Here is a 9633-nt window from a genome sequence, read left to right as displayed (position 1 = left end):
GTTTCGTGGTGGGTTGCCCTTGGCCAGCTGACAGACACCTACCCAGCTGCTCTCTCATGCCCCTTTCTCAACAGCGTAGGGTGAGAAAATAAGATGAAAAAAAATCAAGACAAAGGCAGGGAGATCATAAACCAATTACCATCATTGGCAAATCAGGCTCAACGTGGGGAAAAGTAACCTAATTTATTGACAATTACAAAGGATTTGGCTGGTGAGAGACAAAACGCCTTGTCCCTTACGTCCTTTTTCCTGGGCTGAACTTCAGTCCTTCATTCCTGACCCCCCTACCCTCCCTCTTCCCTGAGTAGTACAGGGAGATGGAGAATGGGGATTGTGGTCACCCCATAATATCTCCTCTGCCACTCCTTCCTCCCCACACTTTTCCCCTTGCTCCAGTGTGGGTCCTTCCCATGGGCTGGCTGCATGGCTCATGCCCAAGCATGAGCTCTCTATGGCCTATAATCTCCTTCAGGGTAGGTCCACCTGCTTTGACATACTCCTCCTGCTCTGACCTTGGTGCTCCAGGGTTATTTCTCACCTTTTTTTTCCCCTCAGTTCTCACATGCTGCTGGTCAGCATTTTGCCCTTTCTTAAACACATTTTTGCAGGGGGATCACCACCTGGTTGTGGGGCTCTACCCTGCCCTGTGGTGGGGCCATTGAAGCTGGGTGGGACCAGCTATATCTGGCATTGGGCAGCACCAGCCTCTGCAACACAGAGGCTACCCCGCAGTGCTTAGGCACTTACAGCTGGTACAACTTTACTGGTAAAATGTGAGTTTAGTTACAATACTAGAACATAAACATTATGACTTAGAGACTATTTCTTTCATCTAAGCTTTGTGCACAGCTGATCTTCATAGTTCTAATAACTGTTTGAGGTTTCTACTTTTGTTCACTACTGATAAATGCCTTAATTTATAGTGTTGAATGAAACAAATAAAAAGGTAATCATCAAAATTGAAATTCCCTTCTCATAAAAATCCTCCTGAGAAAAACATCTAGGAAAGTGAGTAGTGTAGACTAACGTGACTTCTCATTATTTTTTGGAGACAGCCTCTGCTATATGCATTAGTTTCATTGGATTTAGTAATAAAATGCTGCCTTAGCAGATATTGCTCAATCACACAAAAATAAGTGTTTAATAGCCCTTAAGACAGGCTCTTGAAGCACAACATAGGGTTCTTCAGCTGCACATATTGCCACCAGTGAAGGACAGAGCAAGTAACACAGTGACATGGAGAAATACGGGAATGGAAAACATCGTGTTAGTACACATGAAAATTCTCTCTCTCTCTTTACAATTTCTTAACACTCTCAATTGTTTGTGGAAAAAAAAAAAGAAAAAAAAAACACTTTTTATCCAGCATGTGTATATTGGCTCTATTATTTTGGATATGTTGAGATATCTGACGATATTATCCCTCAGACAGTATTGCTAGGTTGCTTGCTATGGTAGTCATATTATTTAGATACAAATAGATATTTTTTTTTTCATGTTGCCTACATTAATGAACCAAATGGGTAAAAAACACAGAGCAAATAAGCTCACATTTGTAAGTCTGTATTAGGCATGAATATAAGTAACCTGTCTTTTTAGCAAGTGCTAAATATTCCCTTAGTTCAACTGACATCCTTGTTTGCTGGCTTTAAATAAGAGGAAGAGCAGGTTGGCTCCATGCTTTAATTACTTTCTGTGTCCGGATCTCTGTCTTCTTTAATCATTACCTGTTTTTCATCGGTATCACTGTTGCTTTCCAAGGCAGTGAAATTGTTGTATCATACCTACAATAATGGAATTTATACTACCAGGTTGTGTACAGCTTGTCTTTTCTGTTATCTCTAGTCATTTACCTAGGTAAATTCACAACAGGAAGAAAGTGCTTTAGTCATAGTTTGGAGATGTCTTGGAAATAATCATTTTTATCTGTATTTTTTCTTCTTCTAAGAAGACACGTATTGTATAGTATATTGTAATTGTAGAAGGTCAAGGAGCCTAGAAATCATAGTTACTGTCTTCTCAAGGAAACTGTGAAAAATAAATAAATAAAAGCCAGCTAGATGATATATGGAGGGAAACCTGTTTATCCAACCTGTTTGCCACAGTCGTTGGTAGAATATACTTGCTCATGCAAGTTCCATGGCCACAGAAAGGGACTGATAGTATGGAGAGCTTCGAGGAGATTGGTTGTAGGGGAAGAATTACAAGGCTAGTTAGAAACAGGTCTTGTGTGTTTTGCTCACCAGTCATTATTTTAGTTACTTCTGCTTCTTTCAATGCAGAACTTGAATTTCTTATGCTTAGTGTGATACATCATTACCCGAAATTGCTACACTTTGCTGCTAATGCCAACTTCATCTTCCATTTTACAACTTAATAAGGTGTAGCTTTTTTACCGTCATTTTTGGCAGCCATTCAGTGGTTGGCAGGCAGGTGGCTTATGAAGTTCAGTGGAGTTTTCCATCTGCTGTTCCATTCTTCCTATCCAGGCTTTCTAGGGCATGAATTTTCTCCTCAAACATTATAATTCAAGCTTCCAAAAACCTGTTTTTTTTTTTTTCTATCTTGTGCTTTATCTTGCATGATGTTGCACTAATCTACCATGTCTAAGTGATTTTTTTTTTCATTTGAAAGCACACTGTGATTCATTCCTATGGTAGTGGCAGCTTTTAGACGGAGTGTATTCAGTAGCAGTTACCAGATGTGTCACGTCTTGGTGCTGTGCCAGCCAGTGTTCATTCCATTACAGGGCTAATTAAAATAAGGAAGTGTTCATATTTTGAATGCTCTTAAAGCATCAGGAACACCGTCACCTTATTATTAATGTACTTCACTGGTTAAAGTTCTCAGCAGGGCATGAGAATGTCAGCCATTCTCTATACTGCAGCATTCACCTGTTGCCTAGGTGGAGTTTGGCAGGTCTCTTTCCTTGTTGTTCTTAAGTCCTTATTTTTAAAACGATTATAGTAGTGTTTCATGTCCTTTTGCAAGGGTCTTTGGATGAAAGACATAGTATCAGACCTACCTATGTATTTATGTATATTGCAGGTATTTATGAACCAGAACAATTGAGGAAGGCAGCTGGGTATGGTCAGCACAGCAATACCTATCCCAGGATAGACAAAAGTTAAAAATTTAAACTGGCAAAAAGACGCAAGCTGGATGAAATGTAAGATTAAAATAAATAAATAAATAAAATCATGTTAGACAAAAAGATCACATAAGCACAGAAACTGCCCTCAAGCAGCAATCAGTGGCAGTTGCCTATCAAACAATGCAGGACCTGGTCATTTCTCCCAGATTCCTCCCATAAAATTTACCCTCCCAAGTTTCAACAATTGGTAATTAGGAGACATCTTAGACCAAAGACTGTGGCCAGACCATCATTTTTATCCCTTATAAATGGACTCATTTTCCATAAACTTGTCTAATTTTATCTTATTTTTTTCTGCCTAGATTGCAAAAGCATGTGGCAATATTTTTCATAGTTTCATTATTCAACTTTTGGAAAAAAAAAATCCTTTTCTGGGGGAGGGTATTTTTCACCTTTTCTTATATCATTCTAGCTGGTTGTCACTATTGCTAGTACTAGGAGAAAGAATAAAACATGTTGCATACTTATTTACTTTATATCATTCTTGATTTTAAAGACTTTTTCTTATCCTTTCTCTTTACTGAATTCAAGAGTCCTAATTGGTTTAGTCTGTCCTCAGTAGAAATCCTCCATCTGGTTCTGATCTTCCCTGTTGTATTTCTCTGTACTTTTTCATTTTTTTTATCTACTGCTGCAACTGTAGTGTGCTCTCTGATAGCAGACTTCTCTATTTTATCATCCACCCTTTCCTATTGCTTTCTAAAGTTTGGGTTTTATTTATCATCAAGATGAAATTTTATGATAACTTTCTGGAATTATTTCATAATTTCCTGAGTAACATTAGTTAATTTAGAACAATTCATTGTGTATGTTGAATATTCTTTCCCAGGGAGGTATATTATTTTGAACTTCTTGGAAATTTATTTCATCTGCTGTTTTTATTCTGAATCATTCAGTGTTGTAATATCCTTTTGCAGGATAGGACAATTTGCAGTCAATTTTAATATTATTTACCTTGCAAGTTTGAATCATCAGAAAACTTTAGCACTTCCATACATAACCTCTTCTTACAACATGTTTCCTTTAAGTCCTCAGTACTGTCAAAGCCTTATAAAAGAACAGATATACGTTGGAGGTGCGGTCACTGATTCTTAACATCTTTCAGCAGTTGATTTTCTCACAACAAATTATATCTATCAAAATGTTTTCCAAATCTAGCCTCTTTTAAAATAGACTGGAATATTTTGTATTTTGTTAGTGTGTTAGTCTGCTATTATCAATTTGTACTATGAGCTATGTCTTAAAGATTGAACTGATAGTCCTTCTGATGAAAAAGTTTATCTCATGCAAAGGTAACACAGGCCAATTGTAAGGAAACAAATTATTTACATTTTGTATTCTCTACAGTGAAAGCCATTATCGGAATGATTTGTAAATAATGTAGATATGTTTTTCATAATAGTTCAAGTTTATAGTTCAATAGTTTATTTTATATTGGTGTACCAAATTGCTAGTTTCAATAGAAAGAAATTGCAATTTAAATGCATCAGTTGTCTTTAACAGTAGGGGCAAGTGATAGTGGCACTGTATCAGGTAATCAGATCCTAACCAATTTAGAAGCAGTAGCTTCACACATAACAAATGAAAACTGAATGGGAAGGTATAAAAAAGAAATTATGGAAAACTATACATTAATGTCTTATGAGAAACTAATGATTAATAATCCAATAAGTCACTATTATTTATAAGCTGCTTCCTTGGTTCTATTTAACAATGTGTTGTTGATTTCTGTAATAACTGATTTAGTTGTTCCTTTGACTATCTTCTTAACAAAAATGGAAAAATAAAGATGAGTGTGTGTCGGGTAATGAATTATGCATGTAGTCTACAACACAAAAAAAAAAAAAAAGAAGAAATTGGTTGACAAGAATAGCATTTGACCAAATTTATATTCTATCATATTGACTGTTGATGGAACATTACCTGCTGTCACCTCTGGTTCCTTATCTCTTTTTGCAAGGGTAGAAGAGAAAGTCCAGTGTATATTAATAATGAAAACTAATATTTTCCTTTAGTTTTCACCTTACAGGTTTAACTGATTCAGAGAATTGAAAAACTTTTAAATAAGGTAGGAACTTAGTAATTAGAGAAAGTCAATGAAAGGTACAGGTCCAAGTGAGTTCATCTCACAACAGGATTTAAGTACTGCCCGTGAGCGTTAACCTGAGGTGAAAAGATTTTGTCTGAATCCCATGGGTAATCTCTGGCAGACCCCAGAACAGAATACAGCCTGACATTTTATTCATAGTCTATCAGCTGTATCAATTAATTTGATAATAATTAAAGTCTTTTAGATGAAAAAGAGGGATGGACTGGATTCAGTTTGTTTCTTGTGTACCTGCACTGAGTCAAACCAGATCTGATGGAGACAAGGGGCACATCCTTTCATAGTTTATATTAGAAATTTGGTGGAGGTTCATGTCTACCTCAGAAAGTAAACAGAATTTAGTGTCCTAAATTTGGTAGATTGGACGTCACCTCTGCTTTCTAAATAGAAGTTATGAGCATGATGGTCCAGTGTCCACTTTCCCAGTAAAGCAGTGTCATTATATGGGGAAGATTTATTTGGTCAGCTGTAAGGGTTTTGAATCCATGAATGTGGTGAAAATTAGTTCTGGGCAGGGGCTGAAAGAAGAGATTTTACTGCAATTTAGTAGCATTTAATGAAACAGGGAGGGCAGTTTCTTGAAGGGGAGTACAGCTATACAGGAAGCAATTGTTCTTACATGAGCTTATCATGAAGCAAGAACATGAACATGATTCCAAAAATATCATAGATACTGACAACTGTTGGCAGCTCTGGGCAGAAATCAGTCATCTGTTGACACTTTAGTTAGCTGTCCACAGTACAAAGCTGTCTTTACCCTAGAGTTTTTCTTATTGACATAATTTGCTTTGCATAGTGAGATAAATTAAGGGAGAATTTGATGACTCCAGCTTTTTGTTCATATTTTCTCAGACATGCACAAGATTTATCTATTCCTCTATTCCTTTCTTCTTTTTCAGTGTAGAGCTACCTGTCAATAGCAGGACATTTTGAATGGGCATTGATCCTTTCCTTCCTTGGCTGCAATAACACAATAACAGAGCAGCAGGGGCTGAGAGAGCAGAGAGAGGTTGACTCTGTTTTTTTTTTTTTTTTTTTTCCCCCTTCTCAGAAAGAAGGTAGTTCTCATTAATGTAAGTTCTTTTTCCACATAGTATACTATTAGCCATGGATTTCAGTTGTCTGCATCTTCGTTGTCAATGGAATTCTAATCAGCGTCATCAGGGTAGAGATAAACCATGGGGTAAACCATCACCCCAGTCAAAACAGTGTCATACAACACAAAGAAGGAATCAGCAGGTGCAGCATTCATTGCATAAAGGTATGCTCCTGCTTTAAGGGAAAAGCAGCACACACAATATTATCAGATTATCTTCTCTTGAGTTAAAAATACTCTCTCTAGAGAAGTCACTTTATTCACTAAGAATCACGCAGACATTTGTTGTTATGGTTATGCTATTTTTTCGTATTGTTTCATTAATAATAGAAGTCCACTTTGAAAAAATACTTTTTTTTTTTTAATAATTATCCTCAAATAATTGTATTAAATGTTACTGTCAACCATGAGTTAGGAATTCAGTAGGTTAGGAATTCATCATTTAAAGCAGTGAGTAATATTACAGAAAAAAAGCTCCACTATTTGATTTTTCACAATTATGTGTGACACAGCATACGTTACAAAATTAAATGAACACTGTTAGCCTTCCTCTCCTAGTCTAATCCATACTAAATTGGTAAAAAACAATTATAAGCACCTCTCTTTTGACAGGGGCTAATTGTATAGATGATTTTTTTATTTTATTTCCTTTTTTTTTTTCTTTTTTGGTATAATTTAAGGAGGTCATTTACTAACAGGTCAGAGCATTTAAAATTGCTAGACTTAAGTATCTAACCTAAAATTGTTAGCTCTTTTTATTTTTTTATTTATTTCTAGGCATCGTAGAAAAGTCTGGCTCAGGCAATTTAATTTGCCTTTCATAGTCTATCACAAGGCTCATGATTATTTCTTACAACAAAATGTTCAGTGCAACAAATTAGTAGATTCTGCTATGTCGGTTGGGCTGCATTCCAATTCCTGCCTTAGTGATGCTGGCTGCCTTCAGCACTGCCAGCACAATAATTATTGCTGAGTTTTCTAGACCTCATCAAACCAGCAAGGTGATCACCCCCTTGGAACAGCTGGGGATATGAGGTATGGAAAAGTGGAAAGAAATTGCTGCAACTCTGTACTATCATGCCAACAAGTGCCACTTGAATGATGGCAGCTATTGGCACGGGTAGGGCTCTGCTGGAAAAGAGCTTGCAGCAGTTCTAGATGATAGCTTTTGCTGCTTCCAAGAAGAATTGCTGTGGGCACTGAAGTAAAGAAAGCAAATTGGAAGGTGGGGAAGATTTGAAGGCAAATGTAGAAGGGGAGATTATGATTTGTGACAATGGAAAAATTTTTGTTTTTCTATATGTGACTGGCTCTTTTATGAAGCAAAAAACTTCCACAGCCACCAAAATGTAAACTGTGCGGGCTAGTTATGCAGCTTTTTCTGGCCTTCATCATGTAATTAACGTACTGACTAGTGTCAGCAAACTGATGTCATTCTTGTTCCAATACAGAGAAGTATAAGTAAAAGCATCTTATTTTAGGTATTTTAAAATATTGTCATCATCAAAATACCTACTGAGAGACTCCTACTGTGCTTGAGTGTGTGTTTGGGATAAATAAATGGTTTAATCCAAAGCACTTACCACTAAATCTTTACACAAAATAAGAACACAGTAAAACTCAGAGTTTATCCTCAAATTAGTTGATATCAATTATCTCCACATAGATCAGAGAAATGCCATTGACTGCAGTAGAGAAACATTCATATAACAAGGTCCATTATATTCCTCTATATAGTATCTATGTTTTATTTCCTGTTTCCCCCTTTTCATTGTACAATTTAATTTTGATCCCACTACATTTTATTTTCTAGACAATCTACTTGTATGGAAGTGTAATATTCTGACATTGACCTCATCACTGGGATACAGTAGCACCTTTCAGAATTTGGAATATTGTAAGCGTTCATTATGTGTGTAGTCTTTTGTCAGAGCTTTACATCTACTCTTTTCCTTTTCCTTCACATTTTTAACTTCTAGGTCTTACCAGACGAGGAGTAAAGTTTTGTGACTCACCACCTCTTAAGCGGGAACTCTGTTACAGTACTCTGTTTTCCACTATTTGTTACATTTAGGTTGATAAGGCTTGGATGCAAATATTTCAGAAACAATATATTTAAGAGGAGGTATTTGTGTCTTAATTGGCATCCTAAAAAGGGTACTACATACAGTACTAGAATGTTAGTCATTACAGACTAGCTTTTCTTCCATTGCATCTGTAATCAGGCCTAGGGAAGAGGAATGTCAGTCTGCCTTTTTAATTTTATTGTAGTTTTAATGTTGGAACAGATGAGAATGAAACTGTAATCTGTGCTTCTTACTTATGTTACAGAGTCTGTGCTATCTGCTTGCAGGTGATGGATTTTGTATTTCTGAAATAACCTATGAGAATACCCCATTCTCTTAATAAAATTACACACCCTTAGAACAGAAATTTCTGTTTTCTTGTGGAACTGGGTTGTAGACAATAATAAGCATTCCCCAGCTGTGGCTGAATTTAAAGGTGCTGGACCTGGTCACTAGGCATCTGGAGGATGAAATCTGAGACCTTGTGCTTGTCCCTGAGACTGCTGCAGACAGCAAATGACAGGTGTGACTCTTGAGGTGGCCATGTTGCAGAGAAGAATGCCTTCAACACTGCTCGGAGTTCTCTAAGGGCTAATGGCTTTAGGCACAGGTAATAGGCAAAGTTTAGCTGCTACAGACTTTTCAGACTATAACTGACATCAATTATCTCTCTTCCATAAAGTTGTCTGTATAGTTTAAATGTCAGTTTTCAGGTTATGCAAAGGCATGAAAATCTAGTAGATGCTTCACATTTTCTATATAGCAATGATGAATATTCTAGCAGTACCATCATATGAGAGAGACTTCTGTAAGGTCAGACAAAGTCGGCCTCCTGCTTATCCAGGTTTAGCTGTGGAATAAGTGACTACAAAGCAACAGTGCCTTACAGTTCTGATATGGATTAGCTGTCTTTATCTCATCTTGCTTTGTGGGCACTCTTGTGTGTCTGAATACAAATAAAACTACCATAGTGACTCTAGACTGGCTATTTTTACTTGAGATAGTACTCTGATACCAAATCCCCTGCTGCCATTATCATCACATCACTCAGTCCTGTTGAGATAGTCAGTGATCCCTGCCAATATCCCTCAAAATTAGTAGTCTAATGAGGTTTCTTATAGGGGTGCTGAAAAGCAGTAGAGAGTAATGTTTTGTTGTTGTTAGAAGGCAATTTTTTTCAGGTATTTGGACACATTCTATTTTTGGCTGA

General features: G+C 36.7%; 1 protein-coding gene and 1 long non-coding RNA gene across 2 annotated transcripts in view; one reads left to right on the top strand and one right to left on the bottom strand.

The window, feature by feature from the left end:
* Positions 1-8245, bottom strand: part of LOC308193535 — a 34610-nt gene extending 26365 nt beyond the window's left edge. Inside the window, exon 1 of the long non-coding RNA XR_013949705.1 lies at positions 240-8245. This is a non-coding gene — a long non-coding RNA (uncharacterized lncRNA). The remainder of the gene's footprint in view (positions 1-239) is intronic.
* NKAIN2 (sodium/potassium transporting ATPase interacting 2) overlaps positions 1-9633 on the top strand; it is a gene marked incomplete at its 3' end in the record, with an annotated part of 509777 nt that overhangs the window by 183695 nt on the left and 316449 nt on the right. The gene's annotated exons all lie outside the window — the stretch shown is intronic.

The sequence above is a fragment of the Anser brachyrhynchus genome (assembly GCF_964034855.1).
Source record: "Anser brachyrhynchus genome assembly, chromosome: 3".
Taxonomy (NCBI): Eukaryota; Metazoa; Chordata; class Aves; order Anseriformes; family Anatidae; genus Anser; species Anser brachyrhynchus.
Note: the sequence above shows the minus strand (reverse complement) of the source record. Positions and strands in the feature narration are given on the sequence as shown.